This window comes from Vulpes lagopus, chromosome 4 (genome assembly GCF_018345385.1).
Source record: "Vulpes lagopus strain Blue_001 chromosome 4, ASM1834538v1, whole genome shotgun sequence".
Classification (NCBI taxonomy): domain Eukaryota; kingdom Metazoa; phylum Chordata; class Mammalia; order Carnivora; family Canidae; genus Vulpes; species Vulpes lagopus.
In genome coordinates, this window is record NC_054827.1 from 63,016,090 (window position 1) to 63,039,669 (window position 23,580).

Sequence of the window (23,580 nt, forward strand, 5' to 3'; positions counted from 1 at the left end):
CTCTTTCGGCTGAGGTTGTTAAACTGAAGGAACATCAGGTATCCATCCACCCATCAGAGAGCTAACCCAGAGAAAACAAAAGCCAAGAGATGGAAAGAAATATGAAAGCTCTGAAAATATTTCATCCCTAAATCTAATCACACCCGCATTCAGGTGAATTCAGGTATGAACACATGTGTCTGCTAAAATTTTAGAACTGCCGTTGAGGAACAATTCTTTCTGGGTTTCCCATGCTCCTGCACAATCAGAGGCTTCTGAGCAAAAGGTACTACAAGACTAACTGCACAATATCCAGCTTTGGAAGCTAGAGATCATGTCTCCCTGAAGATAGAGACCTCAAATGAGCTTTGGAGAAATAAAGTCTGCTCCTTACCTTCCTTGGAAGATATTTACCCATATTCTTTTTCTTATATTTCTTATGTTACTTTATTATTGTTTTAACCTATTTTTACTTATATTCGAGGGCACTAAACCTAAAGACATCATTCTCAGGAGAGATTTACTTAATAAGCAATCCCCCTTGGCAGGGTAATTTCGATCACATAGGTGTTTCAGACTTAATAGTTACATGAGGCAATAAATTGCTTTTTCTTATTCATTCATTCAACAAATACTTGCTGAGAGCCTACTAAGATATGTACCATGCACTTTCCTATAAAACATCTCAGACAAAAATTCCTGCCCTCACAGGGATTGTATTCAACAGAGGAAACAAAACACAAAATAAATATATAAAACATATAGCCTAAAGTTCTGCTAAGTGTTATAAAGAAACAGCAGGAGGGATGCCTGGGTAGCACAGCTGGTTAAGCATATCCCACTCTTGGTTTTGCCTCAGATCATGATCTCAGATTCCTGAGATCGAGCCCCGCATCCTGCACGATACTCAGTGCAGAATCTGTTCAAGATTCTCTCTTTCTCTCTCCAAAACAAATAAATTAATTGGAAAAAAAAAAAAAAGTGGAGTCCAAGACGTCAGAGGAGCAGGAGACCTTGGTTTTGTCTGGTCTCAGGAGTCCAGCTAGATAACTACTAAATCTATTCTGAACACCTGCAAACTCAACTGGAGATCTAAGAATTGCTGCAACTCTACAAATAGAAAAGCAACTGCTTTCTGCAAGGTAGGAAGTGCGGAGAAGTGAATCAAGGTGATATATGGAAGATAAATGAGAGAAGGGGAGGGAGCCCCCAGCAGCAGGCTACCAGAAAGTGGTTGGTGGACCAGCAGAGTGCAAAATCAGAATTTCTAGAAGTCTGCTCTGGTGAGGGACATCCCTGCCTGTGAGGTGCTCAGGCAGCAAAGAGGGGGTGGAATTTGAAGGGGGGTAGTGTGGTCTCAGGATCCTGGGGGTCACAGGAAGACCAAGGGTGCCAGTTCCAGGTGGCCACAAACCATGAACCCCTGCAGGATGGGTCAAGGGGCCCAACAAGTGGCAGGACCACCACAAGACCACCCCCCAGGGATCCCTGGGTGGCTCAGCGGTTTGGCGCCTGCCTTTGGCCCAGGGCGCGATCCTGGAGTCCCGGGATCAAGTCCCACGTCGGGCTTCCTGCATGGAGCCTGCTTCTTCCTCTGCCTGTGTCTCTGCCCCCCCCCCCATGTCTATCACGAATAAATAAATAAAATATTTTTTAAAAAATAAAAAAAGACCACCCCCCAAAAGAGGGTCGGGGGTGTGAGCCCAGGAGTCTGCAGGATTTGGAGACTAGAAATAGGGTCATGTGCCTGAGATAGAAATGCCTGTCACAGGCTGGGTGAGCACAGAGTGTGGACAGAAAGCAGAGGGAGGAGTGACTGCTTATCTCTGAGGGCGTGCTGAGGAGGGGCCCCAAGCTGTCCGCTCTGACCTGGACACTGGGAGGCTGCTTTGTACCCCACCCTCTAAAGCTGCACGGCCGCCCTTCAGGGATCACAGAGCAGCCTGGAGCCACTTACATGTAGCCCGGCCCCCTGGCAGGGTGGTGCAAGTCCACCATCTGGCAGGAGGGGATACAAGTCCACCACCTGGCAGGGAGGGTGCAAGTCCACCACCTGGTGGGGGCGGGGGTGTGTGCAAGTCCACCACCTGGCAGGGGGGTATACAAGTCCACCACCTGGCAAGGGGTTGCAAGTCCACCACCTGGTGAGGAGGGTGCAAGTCTACCACCTAGCAGGGAGGGTGCAAGCAAGTCCACCACATGGCAGGGGGGGTGCAAGTCCACCACCCCAAACACTGGAGAATCAGCACAACAGGCCCCTCCCGCAGAAGGGCAACAGCATCTGGCTAAGGCCAACTTTGTTTTTTTTAAAGATCTTATTTATTGATTCATGAGAGACACAGAGAGAGAGGGGCAGAAAGACAGGCGGAGGGAGAAGCAGGCTCCCTGCGGGGAGCCTGATGCCAGACTCGATCCCAGGACCCCGGGGTCACGCCCTGAGCAGATGCTCAACCACTGAGCTACCCAGGGGCCCGAGGACCAATTTTGCCCAGTCACACAGAATGCAAAACTCCAGCGCCAGGGGGAGAGTATATAGAATTCATGGAGTTTTTTTCTCCTGATTAGTCTTTCAATTTTAATTTTTTTTCTCTCCAAGCAATTTCTTCTTTTATCAACTCTTTTTGAAGTCTTTCCTGGGATCCCTGGGTGGCGCAGCGGTTTGGCGCCTGCCTTTGGCCCAGGGCGCGATCCTGGAGACCCGGGGTCGAGTCCCACGTCGGGCTCCCGGTGCATGGAGCCTGCTTCTCCCTCTGCCTGTGTCTCTGCCCCTCTCTCTCTGTGTGACTGTCATAAATGAATAGAAAAAAATTAAAAAAAAAAAAAAAAAAAAAAAATGAAGTCTTTCCTAACTTTCATTTTTACAGTTATATTCTGTCCTTTCATTGTATTTAATTTTATTTTTCTATATTTATAAGTTTTTCTTTGACTACGATTTTGGAATGTGGTTTCTTCTAACAGACCAAGATACATCCAGAATCTAGTGTCTGATAATACTCTTTTTTTAAAGTCTTTTTTAATTTTCATCTTTCCAATCACATTCTATACTTTCAATTTGGTCAATTTTATTTTTTGTATATATATGTAAATATTCCTTTCTTTACGATTTTGGGACATAACTTCCTCTAGCAGACCAAAATACACCCATGATGTAGTGTACTGCTCTGCTCTGATCACCTGTCTCTTTATATTCTTTATTTTGTCTTTTAATTTTACATTTTTTAATCTATTTATCCATGAGAGACATAGAAAGGCAGAGACACAGGCAGAGGCAGAAGTAGGCTCCCCAGGGAGCCTGATGCAGGATTCAATCCCAGGACCCTGGAACCACAACTTGAGCAGAAGGCAGACACTCAACCACTGGGCCACCCAGGTGCCCCTTTTAATTTTCATTTTTACAGTTACATTCTATCCTTTCATTATATTTAATTTTATTTTTGTACATATATGTTCTTCTTTCTTTTCAATTTTGGGATCTAGTTTTCTAACAAATGTACCAAAATTCATACAGAATCCAGTGTATTGCTCTGTTCTGTTCACCGAATTAAATTTTCTGTCTCTCTCTCTCTTTTTTTTTTTTTTGGTTTGGGTCTCTTCTGATTTCTTTAGAGTATATTTCTCTGAAGTTGATGTTGCCATTTTAGTACTTTGTTTTCTCATTCACCTATTCTCTGGGCAGGATGACAAGACAGAAAAACTCACCTCAAAAAAAAGAAAACGAGGCAGTACTGACTGCCGGGGATCTAATCAGTATGGACACAGGTAAGATGTCAGAACTAGAGTTCAAATGTTGATTACAGAGATACTAGTGGGGCTTGAAATAAAAGCATGGAATACACTAGAGAATCCCTTTCTGGAGAAATAAAAGAACTAAAATCTAATCAATTTGAAATAAAAAAAGGCTACCAATAAGATGCAATAAAAAATGCAGGCTCTAACTGCTAGGATAAATGATAAAAGAGAATTAGTGATACAGAATAAAAACTGATGGAGAATAAGGAAACTGAGATAAACAACACTGGATCATGAGGGAAAAATTCAAGAGATAAGTGATACCATAAAACAGAACAATATTAGAATAACTGGGATCCCAAAAGAAGAGGAAAGGGAAAGAGAGAGAGAGAGAAAGGCAGAAGGTATACTGGAGCCAATTATAGTGGAAAACTTCCCTAATCTTGGGGAGGAAACAGGCATTCAAGTACAGGAGACACAGAGAACCCTCCTCAAAAAACAATAAAAATAGGTCAACCCCCCCCCACACACACACACACATAATAGTGAAACTTGCAAATCTAAGGGACAAAGAGAAAATCCTGAAAGCAGCTCATGACAAGAGATCCATAACCTCCAAGGGTAGAAACAATAGACTGACAGCAGACCTATCCACAGAGAGCTGGCAGGACAGAAAGGATTGGCATGATATATTCAGGGTGCTAAATGAGAAAAACATGCAGCCAAGAATACTTTATACAGCTAGGATGTCATTAAAATCAGAGAGCTAAAAAGCTTCCAGAAACTAAAAGAATTTGTGATCACCAAACCAGCTCTACAAGGAATATTAAAAGGGATCCTTTAAGCAAAGACAGGGCCCAAAAGTAACACAGACCAGAAAGGAACAGAGACAATATACAGAAACAGTGACTTTACGGGTAATACAAGGCACTAAATTCATACCTTTCAATAGTTATTCTGAATGTAAATGGGCTAAATGCCCCAATAAAAAGACACAGGATATCAGATTGGATAGAAAAGCAAGACCCATCAATATGCTGTCTGCAAGGGACTCATTTCAGACCCAAAGACACCTCCAGATTTTAAGTGAGGGGGTGGAAAACCATTTCTCATGATAATGGACATCAAAAGAAAGCTGGGTTGGCAATCCTTATATCAGACAAATTAGGTTTTAAACCAGAGACTATAATAAGGGATGAGGAAGGACACTATATCATAAATAAAGGGTATATCCAACAAGATCTTACAATTGTAAATATTTATGCCCTTACATGGGAGCAGCCAATTATACAAGCCAGTTAATACCAAAATTAAAGAAACACATTGATGATAATATAATCATAGTAGATTTTAACATCCCACTCAGTGCAATGGACAGATCATCTAAGCAAAGATAAACAAGGAAACAAGGGCTTTGAATGACACACTGGACAAGATGGACTTCAGGGATATATTCAGAACATTCCATCCTAAAGCAACAGAATACATGTTTTTCTCTAGTGCATGTGGAACATTCTCCAGAATAGATCACTTACTGGGTTCCAAATCAGGTCTCAACTGGTACCAAAAGACTGGGATCATTCCCTACATGTTTTCAGGCCACATGCTTTAAAACTGGAACTCAGTCACATGAGGAAACATGGAAAGAATTCAAATAGAGACTAAAAAGCATCCTGCTAAAGAATGAATAGGTCAACCAGGAAATTAAAGAATTTAAAAATTCATGGAAACAAACGAAAATGAAAACACAACTTTCAAAACTTTTGGGATGCAGCAAAGGTGGTCCTAAGAGGGAAGTATATAGCAACACAAGCCTTTCTCAAAAAACAAGAAGGGTCTCAAATACATAACCTAACCTTACACCCCAAGGAGCTGGAGAAAGAACAGCAAGTAAAGCCTAAATCAGCAGGAGAAGAGAAATAATAAAGATTAGAGTGAAAGTCAATGAAATTGAAACCAAAAGAACATAATACATCAACAAAACTAGGAGCTGGTTCTTTGAAAGAATTAGTAAGATTGATAAACCCCTGCCCAAATTTATCCAAAAAAAAAAAAAAGAGAGAGAAAGGACCTAAATAAAATCATGAATGAAAGGGGAGATCACAACCAATACCAAGGAAGTACAATTATAAGAACATAGTATAAGCAACAATATGCCAACAAATTAGGCAATCTGGAAGAAATGGATGTGTTCCTAGATACATATAAACTACCAAAACTGAAACAAGAATAAATAGGAAACCTGAACACACCCATAACCAGCAAGGATATTGAAGCAGTAATCAAAATTCTCCCAAAAAGAAGAGTCCAGGGCTGGATGGCTTCCCAAGGGAATTCTACCAAACATTTAAAGGAGAAATAATACTTATTCTTCTAAAGCTCTTTTAAAAAATAGAAATGGAAGGAAAACTTCCAAACTCTTACTATGAGGCCAGCATTACCTTGATCCCCAAACCAGACAAAGACCCCACCAAAAAGGAGACTAACAGACCAATATCCCTGATGAACCTGGATGCAAAAATTCTCACCAAAATACGAGCCATTAGGATCCAAAAGTACATTACGTGGATTATTCACCACGACCAAGTGGGATTTTTTCCTGAGCTGCAGAGGTGGTTCAAAAATCCATAAATCCATCACTGTGATACACTACATCAATAAAAAAAGAAGAACCATATGATTTTCTCAATAGATACAGAAAAAGCATTTGACAAAGTACAGCATTGTTTCTTGATTAAAACTCTTCACAGTATAGGGATAGAGGGAACATGCCTCAGTATAATAAAAGCCATATATGAAAAGCCCACAGTGAATGTCATTCTCAAAGGGGAAAAACTGAGAGCTCAGGAACATGGGAAGGATATTCACTCTCAGCACTGTTGTTCAGCATAGTACTAGAAGTCCTAGCCTCAGTGATCATACATCAACAAGAAATAAAAGGCATCCAAATTGGTAAAGAGCACACTCTCACTCTTCACAGATGTCATGACACTGTCTCCACCCCAAAAAATCCCCTCCAAAATTGCTAGAACTCATACAGGAATTCAGCAAACAGGCAGGATATAATACCAATGCACAGAAATTGGTCACATTTCTATACACTAACAATGAGATGGGAGAAAGAGAAATTAAGGAGTTGATCCCATTTACAATGGCACCCAAAATCATAAGATACCTAGGAATAAACCTAAGCAAAGAGGCAAAGGATCTGTACTCAAAAACCTATAGAACGCTCATGAAAGAAATTGAGAAAGACACAAAGAAATAGAAAAGTGTTCCATGCTCATGGATTAGAACAAATATTGTTAAAATATCTATACCACCTAGAGCAAACTATACATTCATTTTTTTAAAGATTTTATTTATTCATGAGAGACACAGAGAGAGAGAGAGAGAGAGAGAGAGAGAGAGGTACAGACACAGGCAGAGGGAGGACAAGCAGGCTCCATTCAGGAAGCCTGACGTGGGACTCGATCCCAGGTCTCCAGGATCAGGCTCTGGGCTGAAGGTGGTGCTAAAACCACTGAGCCACCCAGGCTGCCCCAATCTATACATTCAAATGCAATTCCTATCAAAATATTATAAACTTTTTCACTGAGTTGGAATAAATAATCCTAAAATATGTATAGAACCAGAAAAAAAAACTGAATAGCCAAAAGAATCTTGAAAAAGAAATCCAAAGTTGGTGGCATCACAATTCCCTATTTCAAACTCCATTACAAAGCTTTTATCATCAAGTCAGGATGGTACTGGCACAAAAACAGACACACAGGTCAACACAACAGGACAGAGAATGGAGAAATGGACCCTTAACTGTATGGTCAACTAATTTTTGACAAAGCAGAAAAGAATAGCCACTGGAAAAAGAACAGTCTCTTCAATAAATGGTGCTGGGAAAATTGGACATCCACGTGCAGAAGAATGAAAATGGACCACTTTCTTACACCAGACACAAAGATAAACTCAAAATGGATGAAAGACCTAAATGTAAGACAGAAATCCATCAAAATCCTAAAGGAGAACACAAGCAGCAACCTCTTTGACCTTGGATGCAGCAACTTCTTGCTAGACACATCTCAAAAGGTAAGGGAAACAAAGGCAAAAATGAACTATGGGGACTTCATCAAGCTAAAAATCTTTTGCACAGCAACGAAAATAGTTGATAAAACCAAAAGACAACCAACAGAATGGGAGAAGATACTTGCAAATGCCTTATCGGATAAAGGGCTAGTATCCAAAATCTATAAAAATCATCAAACTCAGCACCCAAAAAACAAATAATCTGATCAAGAAATGGGCTGAAGACAAGAACAGACATTTATCCAAAGACATACAAATGGCCAACAGACACATGAAAAAAAAATGCTCAGTATCACTCAGCACCATGGAAATACAAATCAAAAGCACAATGAGATATCACCTCACACCAGTCAGAATGGCTAAAATGAACAAGACAGGAAATGACAGATGTTGGCAAGGAGGCAATGAGGATCCTCTTACTCTGCTGATGGGAATGCAAGCTGGTGCAGTCAATCTGGAAAACAGTATGGAGGCTCCTTAAAAAGTTGAGAATAGAGCTACCCTACGACCCAGCAATTGCTCTACTAGATATTTACCCCAAAGATACAAATGTAGTGATGCGAAGCGAAGGGTTTCCTGCACCCCAATGTTTACAGCAGCAATGTCCACGATAGTCAAACTATGGAAAGTGCCCTGATGTCCATTGACAGACGAATGGATAACGATGTGGTGTATACATATATAATGGACTACTACTCAGCCATCAAAAAATAAAATCTTGCCATTTTCAGCAATATGGATGGAACTAGAGGGTATTATGCTAAGTGAAATAAGTTGATCAGAGAACGAGAATTATCATATGATCTCATTCATATGTGGAATTTATGAAACAAAACAGAGGATCATAGGGGAAGGGAGGGAAAAAAACAAGATGAAATCAGAGAGGGAGACAAAACATAAGATACTCTTAATTATAAGAAACAAACTGAGGGTTGCTAAAGGGGAAGGGAGAAAAAGGGTTGGGGTAACTGGGTGATGGGCATTAAGGAAGGAATGTGATGTGATGAACACCTGGGTGCTGTGTAAGACTGATGAATCACTGGAGACCTCTACCTCTGAAACTAATAATACACTGTATGTTAATTATCTGAACTTAAATTTAAAAAAAAAAATAAAATAAACCTTGAAAAGAAAAGAAAAAGCAGGAAAAGGTAACAAGAAGTATGGGAGAGGTAGGCAATTTCAAACTGATGTTATTCATCAACGACTTAGAACATGAAGTGATATTTGAGCCAGAACCTAAGGGAGATAAGGAAGTATGCTACGGATAGATAACTGGAAAAGAACAATCCAGGCCAGGGGAATAATAAGTGTGAAGCACTTCTGTAAGGACAAGCAAGGAGCCCTGAATGGTAGAGACAACAGAAAAATCTGAGTTCAGAGAAAGATCCTGCATGAGAGGGAGAGCAAAACAAAACTAGCTCATTTTGAGGGCTTGAGCTTCTACTGTGAGTTACATGGGAGGCCACTGCAAGGTTCTAAAGAAAGAAATTATCTTTTGCTTTTTCAAAGGATGACACTAATATTTAGGCTAATTATCTGAGAGCCAAAGTAGTAGTGGGAACCTTGTTAGGAGTCACGAGGAAGACAGGACGGATTGTGTTGAACCAGAGTGAACCCCAGATGGAGGTGGTGAGAACTTGGTCGGATTTCAGATGTATTTTGAAGCCAACAAATATGCTGATTGTGTGGGGTAAATAAGAGAAAAAGAGTCAAGGATAACTTCAAGGTTTGAGGTCTGAGCGAGAACAAGGATGAAGGTGCCAGTTACAGATGTGAGAATAATTTTTCTTAACTGGGTTTCTACCACTCCAATCTAAAAGAAGCTGGACAAATATAAAATTTATGCCAGAAATGAGGCAATACAAGTGACAGTCCTAAAATGTGGAACTGAGTCAGTATAAAAGTGGAGGGTGTTTGGCATCCCTCCATTGTAGGTTAAGAAGTCGGCAATCCTAAATTAAAAAAGCAGCTGGTAAACTGCCATGTCTTGTAAATTGGACTATGAGCCTCCTAAAGATGGAACTATAGGATATTTAGTAAAAAAAAAATCTTAGGATGTTGGTATATTGCCAACTATGCAGCAGTCTTCATAAGGTCATTCAAAAAAGCAGCACACTTTGAGTGAAGTCTTAATAAATCTTTTCAGTCTTTCACCACAAATCCAAGATGGCTGATAATCTTCCAATTTACAAGGATGAAAACTAAATATACCTAAACTAAAATTAGAGCATGTGACCATCAGAAACAAAATATGAGAGAAGCCTAATGCTCCAGGCTCATCCCCAAGCACCCTAGCAGAGAAGATATTTACCCATTATAAAGAACTATCCGCAGGGCACCTGGGTGGCTCAGTCAGTTGAGCATCTGACTCCTGGTTTCAGCTCAGGTCATAATCTCGGGGTCCCGAGATCAAGCCCTACATCCAGCTCAGCACTCAGCGGGGAGTCTGCTGGAGATTCCCCCTCTGCCTCTGCCCCTCCCCCTACTTGCATTCTCTAAATAAATAAATAAATAAAGTTTTTTTAAAAAGAAGAACTATGCCCTGTCACCCATCCTGAAAGAAGGGACACATTAGCTCTGAGTTACTACCTAGAGCAGCTGCTCTCAATGGCTAGAAAGAGAAGCCAAACCTACGATCTGCATGGTTTCTCAATCTCAGTACTACTGGCATTTTGATCTAGAAAATTCTATGTTGTAGGAGGCTGTCCTGTCCATTGTAGAATATTTAACAGTATTTTTGGGCTCTACCTACTAGATACTAGCAACATCTACCTAATTTCCCCGTCCCAACCTCCCATTATGACAACAGAGATGTCTCTAGACATTGCCACATGTCCCCTGAGGTAAGAACTGCCCCATGTTGTGGAACCACTGGGTGACGGTGATGGGAAAATTCTTTAGAGGCATACCAGGCAATGATTTGATTCCAGAACTAGGATTCAGACTTTAGGTACTTGAGAGAAGCTGATCAAATGCAAATCAATAAAATATTAATTTTTAAAAAGTTGTATTGCCCAAGAAACTCCTCACAAAGATTTGTTACTGCTCAACCCCTAATAGAGCTCCTGGGACCCCAAAACCTCATCAACAGAAAGTAAGTTGTTGAGGCAATGTAGTCCCCAGTACAGGAATCTCTCAGTAGTCACCCTGTCTCTAACTAGGAGAAAAGAAAACAAAAAAGACCTTCCCGGTTGGTACAACCAAAGACAGCCATATTGGCTTATCAAAAATCGTATTCCGGGCAGCCCAGGTGGCTCAGCAGTTTAGCACTGCCTTCAACTCAGGGCCTGATCCTGAAGACCTGGGATCGAGTCCCACATCAGGCTTCCTGCATGGAGCCTGCTTCTCCCTCTGCCTGTGTCTCTGCCCCATTCTCTCTCTCTCTCTCTCTCTCTCTGTGCATGTCTCTCATGAATAAAAAAAATAAAAATAAAAAAATAAAAAATCATATTCCACTGCCAGGGCAAAGAGTCCTTGCCATACCTGTCTAGTGAAATATGCACATGTCATGGAATGGAAAATCTCTGTAGATTGTTTCTCTTTTCTAATTGAGAGTTTTTATTGTCTTTCTGCTATTTTCCTTCTACCACTGAATAGAAGCTTTATTACCATTAGTTATACGTATCATTTAACGGTAACTTCCTAAACCCTAAGTGTATCTATTCAAACAAAACCCCGAGAAATTACCCAGAGATCTTAGTTAGATGCAGTACTTAAATGAGTCTTTGAGTTGCCTTCCTTTGCTGGGGGACAGGCGCTAAATGCACTGGAAGTTGTAAGTGAAAAATTTGCACTGTCAGGTGAGGGCATTTTTTTTTTAAGGTTATGTATGTGTAGAAGGACATGTATGCACACTGAGGATTGTAGGGAGTCTTTTAGTTATGCCTGCCCAGTATCCACTGCCCCTTCCCAAGTCACACTACAGTCTTTCTTTCCGTGACCTCAGTCCACATGATTCAGACCATGTGACTGACCATACTCCCTATTCCCAGTTCCAGCAGTTAGTACCTGATCCAGACCTAGCCTATTATCAGATGCTATCCCTTTGGCCACAGATGTCAAAGATAGAAATATGACCCAATTCATTCAGTGAGATGAAATCCTAGGATTTATACTAAAACTATAGGTAAGAGAAACATTTTTTATATTGGGTCCACTACATTCAAGATTGTAAGCCTCGGGGCCCCTGGATGGCTCAGTGGTTGAGCATCTGCCTTTGATTCAGGGTGTGATCCTGGGCTCAAGTCCCACATTGAGCTCCCCGCAGGGAGTCTGCTTCTCTCTCTGCCTGTGTCTCTGCCTTTCTCTGTGTGTCTCTCATGGATAAATAAGTAAAATCCTAAAAAAAAAAAAAAAGAAAAAAAAATTGTAAGCCTACAGCCATCAGAGGGCTCTACATGGAGAAAGCCTACATGAAAGTACCTGTAACACAAGAGATACCAACTAAGTAGGTGCTGAGGCCATTATTTGTGCCCTTAAAACCATCTGCCTTTGAAGAAAGTACACTCCTGTCTGTGCCAGTAGCCCAACCTAGTATGAGTAGGGTTTCGATCTCATACAACTGAAAGGAACTGAAAATTTTAATTATCAGTTATCAAATGAAACTGATAGTCAATTTTCAAATGAAAAAAAAAAAAAAACCCTGAAGCTCTAAGAGTTAAATTATTTGCCTAAATTCATACAACAAATTACTAGTAGTGTAGATTCAACCCTAGGCAGGTCTGGTTTTAATATGAATGCTTTTTCTACTACATCATACTCTTGTTCAGGAAAAACAGCCTGAAAGTTCTCTTCAGTTTGTAATTATCCGGAGCCATAAGGTAAGTCCTTAGAGTGAGTACTCTATTAACATTTGCTGCATGACCAAAAAAGGAAGAGTCTTATGTCCTCCTATTCTCTGTCCTACTCCTGTCCAACCTACCTCTTATGTTACGCAGAACATTTCTGAATTATTTTTATAACATAGGCCAACTTGAGGACATGTCTATTTCTTTACCACCCTCACCCTCCTCTAAAAACTGTATCGGGATCCCTGGGTGGTGCAGCGGTTTGGCGCCTGCCTTTGGCCCAGGGCGCGATCCTGGAGACCCGGGATCGAATCCCACGTCGGGCTCCCGGTGCATGGAGCCTGCTTCTCCCTCTGCCTGTGTCTCTGCCTCTCTCTCTATCTCTCTGTGACTATCATAAATAAATAAAAAAAATTTTAAAAAAATTTTAAAAAATAAAAAAAACTGTATCAATATATAATAAAGCAAGTGTCTCTAAACCAAGCCACTTCAATCCTAGAATGCCAGTTCCAGCCATAGGGTAAATCAAATCATAGGCTCCAACGCACAAATGGGAAGCCAGAACCCTAGAAAGAGACCATCACCAAGGTCTAGCCACTCTTTAAAATAAACTGTGAAGGGATCCCTGGGTGGCGCAGCGGTTTGGCGCCTGCCTTTGGCCCAGGGCGCGATCCGGGAGACCCTGGATCGAATCCCACGTCAGGCTCCCGGTGCATGGAGCCTGCTTCTCCCTCTGCCTGTGTCTCTGCCTCTCTCTCTCTCTCTGTAACTATCATAAATAAATAAAAATAAATTTAAAAAAATAAATAAATAAACTGTGAAATTCAGAAAAGGACACATATTATTCTATACGTGAGAATACTGCTATTCATGTTAATATTTTAAGATATTTGTAAGAACTACAACTTCTATAAAGTACCACCTATTTATAAACAGCCAAATCTCTTTCAAATATTATTAAGGGTGACAGAGAAGGGAAGTGGGACAGGATTTATGAATATAGGATCCCTGATATTTTCAAGAAATCTGCCTAAAACCGTGAGAATTTTTAACAAAGCTGGAACCCTCAGTAACAATGCTTCACAGGTCAACTTTTGTTTTCCCTCGGAGGGATGGTGGGTTGACTCACAACCAGGTCAAAGGACTTACTGGATTCAACATTCCATTTGTACACCTTCTCAAAAATATCTACTTTCTGGCTTACACCTACCACTTTCTTAGATTTCTTTATTTCTAGCAGCTGGGTTTCTTTGTCAGGAAAATTTTTCTTACAAAGACACGATGTTTCAGCACTTGACAAAAGTTATATTATAGGACAACCTCAAACACAAAACAAACCCAAGACAAGAAGTGAACATTGGGCAGTTAGCTAGAGGGTCATGCATGTACAAGGGTCTCACTTCCAGTAAGAATTCTTTGGAGCAAAACTGCAAGAATTTCAACATGGACCTTGAGAATCACTCCCAGATAACTGAAACTGCTGTCAAATCCAGGATTGCTAACAGTTTATTTTATTTAGACATTTACCATTTGCATTCATTTCAGGTTTAGCATAGGGAAGAACTAAATTCAAATCCCAGTTAACACTTTATAGTTGGGTCTCCTTGGAAATAGGATGTGACCTGACATTGGTTTCAGATCACAAAAAGGAAAATACAAGGTAACTGATTTACAGAGTTGTCAAGAAAATCAAAATAAATGCATAAGGAGTGTCTAAAACTTTCAGCAGGCACCAAATGTTAATAACCCACCCCATAACAATATCTGAATCCATGTAATTTCCTTAAAAACTTTTACTGGCAGAAATTGCTTCTACCTTGAAGGTTAAAATGTTTGGGGGGGGAGGGTAAAAGTAATATATATGAACACTTAATCATAATACAATATGTTACATTATTTATACATATATGTACATACTTGTATATAGTAGTAAGAGAAAGAAATTAGTTCCCTGCTTTGTAAAAATGTTCTATTATACATAATCTAGATAAAGATCCTATACTTTGCCCAATATAACTGTTTATATATAACTGGAATAGCGATCTAACAAGTTGCCATTAATGATTACTTAAGACAACTGCATTGTTTAGATCCCTTTAATTACTTTACTATTGACAATTCATTCAATATATAGAAAGCTAAGAGGCCTCACAAAGTCTACTTAACCAGAATACACAAATTTAGATTGAATTAAGAATGGATATGAAATGTGACAGTGACGAGATCCATATCGTTAGAAAGTCTACCATAAACCACAGATTCCATACTGGGGGAAAAAAAAAGGTGATGCTTGAAAATGTTTCCTTTGCACCTAGCAAATCTACAAAACATTAATGAAAGCTGAAATAATGGTTAACCTGTATAAGAGTATATACAGAAAGCATGTGATTCAGAAGGAAATATAATTTAAGAGAAAGTGAGGACACTGTATAAACATTTTCATGAAGTAAGAGGTGGTATGGCGGCTAGGGTAGATGCTGCTCCAGTTACCATCCAAACTGAGTATTAGTAAGAGTCAAATGCATTTTCTTTTGTAGAGCGTGAAAGTAACAAAAGAGCCCCCGCCAACTAACAAGAGCAGCTTGGGAAATCCTGCCCTGCTGGATACTCATGGAGCAGAAAGGACACAAAAACTTGAGAAATGTTCCATTCCAAGGACACCATATCCAAGAAACAGCAGCAAGTATCAGGCATTGCAGTTACCAAGAACTCACTCTTCATCTTTGCAACAACGCAGCAGCCTTCACAATCAAATCTGAAATACTCTTTCATTCTCCAAACCCCAGGACACAGAGGAGTCAAGAATAAGAACCTTTGCTGCAATATACACTAATGATGTAATGCAAAATCTTCCAGACTTCATTTTAGAAGCAAAAAAAAAAAACAAAACTGTTTAACAATAGAATTGTTTAGGGTCTGGAGGGATCACTTAAAATTTTTCAATGAAATTTGATTGTATTTTATGAAGTTATATCCCAGACCCACAAAGCATTGGAGAAATAACACTCGCTAACGCCCAGGGTCCAATGTACATAGGTTTTCTAAGTCTTCACCTCTAACTATATATTATATATACCACCTCTATCCAGGAAGACCTATTTAAAAGCAATCTCATTCACAGCAATATAATTTTAAAGATACTTTTCTGACTGAACTGATGTAAAGAGCATTTTTATACACTAAACTCCTAGAATATAAATATTTGAGCATTAAGGACTTCCCCTTTTCCTAAAACCATTTGTCCCAGGGCACCTGGGTGGCTCAGTAAGTTAAGCATCTGCCTTCAGCTCAAGTCACAATCTCAAAGTCCTAGGATAGAGCCCCTGGGATGGAGCCTCCAGTCAGGCTCCCTGCTCAGCAGGAAATCTGCTTCTCCCTCTCCCTCTGCTGCTCCCCCTACTTGTGCTCTCTCTCTTCCCCTCTTGCTCTGTCAAATAAATAAAATCTTTCTTTAAAAAAATTAATAAAACCATTTGTACCACTACAGAAATACTTTTTTCTACAAGTAAAATAATTTATACTGGAAAACTTCCATTTTTCTACAATTCACATTATTTCATTTACAATAAAGAGCATGGAGTTACTGCTCACTTATTTTTAAATGTTCATTACCAGTTACTCTGATTTTTAAATGTCAGACTCTTCATTATCAGTTACATAAAAGTAATAGTCATCTTTTCTTCGGGAGCATTACAAGACTGACCAGTGAAGAGGCATTCGTTTCAGAAAAACATCGAAGTGACTTGGGTCTCAACTCTGGTACTACGAGGCGCGTCTCAAAGATCTCTCACTAATAACAGTTACACACATTTTTAAATGACTTGCTTTCCTTGGGACATCAGAGTAGATTCAAATTTATCCCCATGATGATGTCACCCCCAGTCACTTGCATTCTGCTATGCTTTCTTGAGTGGAGGAGGGTGAGACGAAGTCACAGAGAGCATGCTGAGAAACTGCACGCTAGAATATGTCACACATGTACATAGCTCGTACTCGAGTTGGAAAAAAGTTGAAAATCACTTAGATGCAAAATTCTGTTTTACTGCCGAATAGGACATAAAAACTATGTGATCCAACTCCTAACTCTTCATTCAGCTCAGTGCTTTTTCATGACACTCTGCTCTGCGCACTTAAATTACAAGTGTGTGCTTTTTAGGAATTAGAATCCTACACTTATAGAATGCACATTTTGAAATGGAGATATTTATAAAAATAATTGTTCCCTAAAGAATAATTATACACATTAATAGTAGCAGGAAAAGATGCACATAAGAGTTTTAAGTACCGTTATCTCTGAAAATAAAATGTCAGATTAAGTAAATGCTGTTTAAGGAAGGGGAATAACACTAGTTAGACATTAAAGGAAGTAACATTTAGCTTTTTTGTACCACTTTTAAGCAAATATTTGTGGCTAAAATGAGAGGAATTTTGGGAAAGCATCCACCCACAGATGATAATCTAAGGTGAAAGAAAAATAATTCAGGAATCCAGACAAACTAAACATATTTTGGGATAAAAAAGCATTTAAAGTGAATTTCCAATTACCCCTACTGAGACACAGTAAAGAACTATAAAAGAACAGCTAGTAGGAGATACAGCTAATTATTTCCTCTGTACAAACACAAATGTCATTTGATTTACTCAAATTTAATGTACATTACTGAACACCCAAAGTCTAAAATTTGAGGACTTTTAGGATGGTAGAAGCAGCACAGTAATACTAGAAGAGATAAAATGAAAGCTACCATGTAAGGAAGTGAATATGAAAGCTGAGGATTTCCTAAATTCAGACATTTTACCAAGACTGTCAAATTCCTCTTCATGACAACCTTGTGAGGCAATCTTATCATCCTCATTTTACAGATGAGGAGACTACGATTTAAAGAGATCAAATATCTTGCCCAAGGTCCCACAGAAGAAAATTCTGATTTGTGACTGAAACCCAGATTAGCTGGCTCCAAAAGAAATAAACCTTCTCTCACTACACCCTGCAACCTGGCAAAAAAAAACACCTGCATTAAAAATTTTAGCATTTTAATTAAAACCTTCAAAAGGAAGAGATGATATCAGGTTTATAGTAAGTTATGATATATAGACTAATATTAGTCATAGTTTGATAAGTATACACAAATGTTTAAAAAATATTTCCAAGTCATCCATAACATTAAATTTTATAAAACTAAGTATTTACTATTCCCCAAAATGCAGAAATTTGAAAAATTTTGTAGAAGGGCATTAAGTAAATTTGATCCTACCTAGATATTTTGAACCCAAAGGAAAAACGTGAGGGGTCCCATATTTTGTCAGCCACACAGCAGCGTCACATGGGTAACTAGGATTATGCTTTTAAGGAAAAGTGGGAAATTGCTTGTCTGATTTTTTTTGTTTTGACTCTAATATGTCCTCTATTTATTCTTTTCCATTTTTCCTCTATATCTTGGAGTCCTCTTCTAAATTAGGGTAACCAAGTTTTGCCTTCAGGAACTGCAAGTTTAGGTGGAGATGCAGATCTACTGCAATAAAGCCCACAGAACTGTAGTGATCGGTAGTGTATTACAGAAAAAACAAAAGTTTCTGTTATTTTCCAAAGTATTGACTCATGGAATTACTTATTCTCTATACTCTTTTGTTGTTCTTGCTGTTGTTTTAATGTAAGCTCTACGCCCAGCGTGGGGCTTGAATTCATGACCCTGAGATCAGGTGTCCCGTGCTCTACTGACAGCTAGCCAGGTGCCCCATTTCTCTGTAGTCTTTTTAGCTGATCATAAAACATTTAACTTTTATTTTTAAAAAGATAAAAATAGTAAAGAATGAAGAAAAGAGGGAGAGAGGTAGGTTAAACAAACAAACAAAAAAAACTGGACCTTCAATTAAAAAATATCTAAACACCTTATTTTTGAAGTTCCAAAACTGTAACCTGCTGTTCTCTTCATCCCTCAGGTGGTGTGGTAAATTAACCACACATAAGCATGCCAAAGTCAAATGAGATATGGAGAAACAATGACAAGGCAATTTAAGATCTATAAATCCTGAGACATAGTTCTTAATTTCAATATTTAAGAAATTAGTTATATACATGAGCTAAGCATGAAAAACAGATTTAGGGTATACGAACACCGAAAATCAGGATTCAATTACTTAAAGAAGAATGCAGAAATTTCCTAAGTATGGAAAAACTACAAATATACACATACATGAATTTATGTTCATTTATTATTCTTTTACTATAAAGTTCTATGTTAAAACATTCTTCTGGCAATACCATGAAACAATACTCAAGATAGTTTTGAGTCCTATCAAAACACTGACTTAAATGTGTCTAGATAATTACTTCATTTTCCACGAAATAGTTCTACTAAAATAAGTTCCCATTTATAGGCTTTCTTTTTCCATTACAAAAATACACTTATTCCAAAACAACATACATGAGATTGATCCAATTTATTAAGTATGTTACTGAAACGCTGGATAATTCATAGCTCTTTGGACCTGTCTTCAAAAGAAGATGCTCATTTAAAAATCAAGTACAAAACTATCATCTACTAACATAGGCGTCCAATTTTAAAACAAGCTTTTATTTGTGTAACAAGTTCATTTGATTTCTTTTTTTTCTTATTACCAAAATGCAACTTACTCCTCTGGGCCTTGATGTACAAACATGACTTCCTAATCACTCACAAGATTGCTTTGTAAGACTCATGGAAATTAAATTACTCTAGTTTTTATAAACACTATTCCCATCTGCAAATGGAAATTAAGTTCCTTACAATATTTTAGTATGTCATATATATATATATTATTTTTTTAGTATGTCATATATTTACGCTGGTTTTCAAACTGGATCATTTCAGTTCCTCTGTTCCTCTTTCTTTACTGTGTAACAGCTATCTTGGAAATGTTATTGCTGTGTAGGTGGTTGGGTAGTTACTGTAAATTCAACATTCTTTCATTATTTGAAATTTTTTATAGTAGAATAAAGAAGAAAAAAATGGCAGCTGGAAATGTTCACAGGCCAGAGTTATAACTATGTTAATAACTGAAGATGATGGGCATCCCGGGTGGCTCAGCGGTTTAGCGCCGCCTTCAGCCCAGGGCGTGATCCCGAAGACGGAGGATCGAGTCCCACGTCGGGCTCCCTACAGGGAGCCTGCTTCTCCCTCTGCCTCTCCCTCATTCTCTCTTGTGTCTCTCATGAATAAATAAAATTTTAAAAAATATATTAAAAAAATAACTGAAGATGAAATGCAAGTGATTTGTCTACCAAAAGTATGAATTCTTACTTCCAAACTACCGACATCAACCTTTAACGTAGTGCAGGAGCTGCATTAACTGCACCCTACATAATTTTACCTGGTATATAGTTAATGCTTCCTGCCATTGGTGCAGAAGAGAAACAGATCTTTACCAAAGACCTTTCAGGAAGAAAACAGAGAAAAGGTTTCCTAGTAGGTCGCATACTCTTAATACATTCTCAGCACTTTGGAAGTATAGTTCCCTTGGCTCGAGAGTACTAGCAGAAAGGATTCCTGGATTACAAAAGATGACATTCAACCTTCCTTTGCATTCTGACAAATGTGTGGTTTTTGAATATTTCTTTCTAAGGGCCATAAGGTATACCAAAACTACATCCCCAAACTCATGATATCATTAAATTTTGCAAGGGTGTTATTGACTCCTGTTCTCATTCCATAGGTTAAAAAGTGTTTTCCTAGTCTGTAATCACTAAAATAGTTTTGGCTTTTTCTTATTAATTTTTCCATAACACTTTTATATATAACGACTCCATTGGGGAAATTGTGTTATTGTCTTAAAATACTTGGGAGAAAGAGGGAAATGGAACTACTACACTTTCAAAGCAGTTTATGTCAAAGTGACAGTGAGACCAGTATACATATATGTAGCTTCTTACGAATTAAAATGATACAGGGTTTTTTTTGACCATTCAGGTGAATGAAAATGAAAGACTATCAGCCTTAGTCAATTTTTAGATTCACAGCGGCATAGCACGACATATCAAGATCACGAGTGTACGAAGTAAAGAACGACCACTTCACAGTTCATCTGTGCACCACGACGCCCCGGCCCTGCCCAGCCAACACCTACACCAACACCAACACCTACACCAACACCTACACCAACACCTACACCAACACCTACACCAACACCAACACCTACACCTACACCTACACCAACCCAACCCAACCCGCATTTCAGGAAGTTGATACGAAGACTCTGGGGCAGAAAACGACCCCCAAGGTGCATCCAAACCCCTCCTCAGCCGTAAATGGCAAAGAGAGTACAGAGCAGAACCTGCCCCGTGGCATGAGCTTCACGCTTCACAGTTCATCTCCTGACTATTCCTCGGGGGTCCCCCGCCCAGGCAGACTTGGCGATTGGATAAAAGGGAGCCATCCGGGAGGTTCTTGGACGGGAGATGGGCTGGCGAGGGCACCGGGGTCAAGGGGGTCCACAGGGCCCGAGAGGTGGGACGGGATCCAGGGGGCACCTGGGATTGGGGTGGGCACCGGGGTCGAGGAGGACCACCGGGCCCAAGAGATGGGACAGGACCCAGGTGCACCTGGGGCTGGAGAGGGTGCCGCGGTCAAGGGGGACCACAGGGCCCGAGAGGTGGAAAGAAACCCAGGTGCACCTGGGGCTGGGGAGGGCACCTGAGGTTGGGGTGGGTGCCGGGTCGGGGTCGAGAGGAACTAAGGGCCCAAGACGTGGGATGGGACCCAGAGGCACCTGGGGCTGGGGGGGGGGCACCTGGGGTTGGGGGGGGCACCTGGAGCTGGGGGGGTACCTGGAACTGGGGGAGCACGTGGGGCTGGGGGGGGGCACCTGGACCTGGGGGGGCACCTGGAGCTGGGGGGGGGTACCTGGAGCTAGAGGGGCACCTGGGGCTGGGGGGGCACCTGGGGTTGGGGTGGGCGCCGGGGTCGGGGTCGAGAGGAACTAAGGGCCCAAGACGTGGGATGGGACCCAGAGGCACCTGGGGCTGGGGGGGCACCTGGGGCTGGGGGGGGCACGTGGGGCTGGGGGGGGCACGTGGGGCTGGGAGGGCACGTGGGGCTGGGGGGGCACGTGGGGTTGGGGGGCACCTGGGGCTGGGGGAGCACGTGGGGCTGGGGGAGCACGTGGGGCTGGGGGGGGCACCTGGAGCTGGAGGGGCACGTGGGGCTGGGGGGCACGTGGGGCTGGGGGGGTACCTGGAACTGGGGGAGCACCTGGGGCTGGGGGAGCACCTGGGGCTGGGGGGGCACCTGGAGCTGGGGGGCACGTGGGGCTGGGGGGGGCACGTGAGGGTTGGGGGGGGCACGTGGGGCTGGGGGAGGCACCTGGAGGGGGCACTGGGCAGGGCGCCAGGGGCCCGGGGGTGGGGGGGGTGGCCGGAGGGGGTAGGAGGGCCGCGGCCGAGAAGGGGGCGCGGGCCCGCGGGGTGGAGCCGCCCGCCCGCCCCGCCCCCCCCGCCCCCCCCGCCCCCCGCGCGCAGCCCCCCGAGCCGGCGGCGGGGCGGGGCCGCTGTGCCCGCCTCAGCCCTGGGGCGCCGGCCGCGGCCCGTGAGCGCGAGGCCGGGGCGGGGTGGGGTCGGGGGTCGGGGGTCGGGGGTCTGGGGGCCCGGGGGCGGCGCGGCGCTGCCCAAGCGCGGGGCGGGGGCGGGGGCGGGGGCGGGGGCGGGGGCGGCCGAGGCGGAGGAAGAGCCCCGGGCACCGCCGCGGCTCCGCGCAGCGTCCCGGCGCCCCCCTGCGGGCGGGGAGTGTTGCCCCCGCTCCCCGCCCCCGCTCCCGCCCCCGCCGGCCGCCCGCCCCCCCCGGCGTCGCCCCGGGCAACAGCGCCAGCCGCCGGCGGCGCGGAGCTCACCTACCTAGGACCTGACAAGCAGGAGCCCCTCAGACCCGGGAGCCAGTCGCCACCCCGCGTCACGGGGGCCGCCGCAGCCAATGGGCGCCGCCGTCACGGGCGGCCGCGGCCAATCAGGGCGCTCTCCGGTCCCCGGGCACCTCGAGGCCGCAGCCAATGGGCGCGCGCCGGGGGCGGGCGCTGCGGCGGCCCCCCCTCCTCCCCCACCTCCCAGGAGGCGGGGCGCGGCCGAGGCCCGGAGGGCGGGGCGGGGCGGGGCGGGGCGGGGCGAGGCGAGGCGGGGCGGGGGGCCCGACGGCCTGGGCGCGCGCTGCCCTCCTGCAGCCCGGGAGCGGGCGGGAGGCGGACGACGGCGTCGCAGGAAACGTCGGGAGGCTCGGCCGGCCGCGACCGGGAAGTGGCCGGGCCGGGGGCGATAAGCGGGGCCGCCCGCGCGGGACGACCCGGGGGAGCGGCCGCCGGAAGGGGCCGCGGGGGCGGGGGCGGGGCGGGCCGTCCCGGGGCCGCCGCTCACCCCCGGAATCCTCCGCCCTTCCCCGCGCGCGGGGCACGCGGGCGCTCTAGGCTCGGCTCGGCTCGGCCGACGCAGGGCGGCCGCCCCGGAGCTCCCGGGGCCTGCGGGGTCGGACCTGCGGCGGGGGCGCGCCCCGATCCCCCCGCCCGATGCCCGCCGGATCCCGCCCCGGCCCCCGCCCGATCCGGCCCCGATCCCGCCCCGGCCCCCGCCCTGACCTCCTCCAGCGCCCGGTGCGCGGCCCCCCCCGACCGCTGGCTCTTCCGGGGAGGGTGGCTGCAGGAGCGCCTTCGCCCCGAAGAACGTAGCGGGAAAGGAGTCCTGTGAGCCGGGCAGGCGGCCAGGTGACCCGCGGCCGCAGCACAGGTGCCTACGCGCACCGTGCAGCCCACCTCTGAAGGCGCCGGATCCCGTCGGTCGGCGGAACCACATTCTTTGCCTGGAGCAAATTCACGTCAGCCTCCTCGCCACCCTCCCCCACCCCACCCAGAAACTCTTGGATTACGTGGAAGCCAAGGAAGAGTGGTGGGTTTTCTGTTTCCAGCAGCGCTGCTTGTGTGAGCATAGCCAACAGCCCTGCACAGACACGAACCTTGAATTGGGCTTTGCTTGTCTGCTGTTTCAAAG

The 23,580-nt window shown here is 43.5% G+C and overlaps 1 protein-coding gene across 5 annotated transcripts in view; it reads right to left on the bottom strand.

Moving 5' to 3' along the window:
* The window catches only part of FER (FER tyrosine kinase), a 435,215-nt gene extending 412,653 nt beyond the window's left edge, over positions 1-22,562 (bottom strand). For all 5 annotated transcript variants that reach the window (XM_041752267.1, XM_041752266.1, XM_041752262.1 and 2 more), the window contains exon 1: positions 22,444-22,562. The gene's annotated coding sequence lies outside the window, so the exon portion shown is untranslated. The remainder of the gene's footprint in view (positions 1-22,443) is intronic.
* Between the last annotated feature and the right edge of the window lie 1,018 nt (positions 22,563-23,580).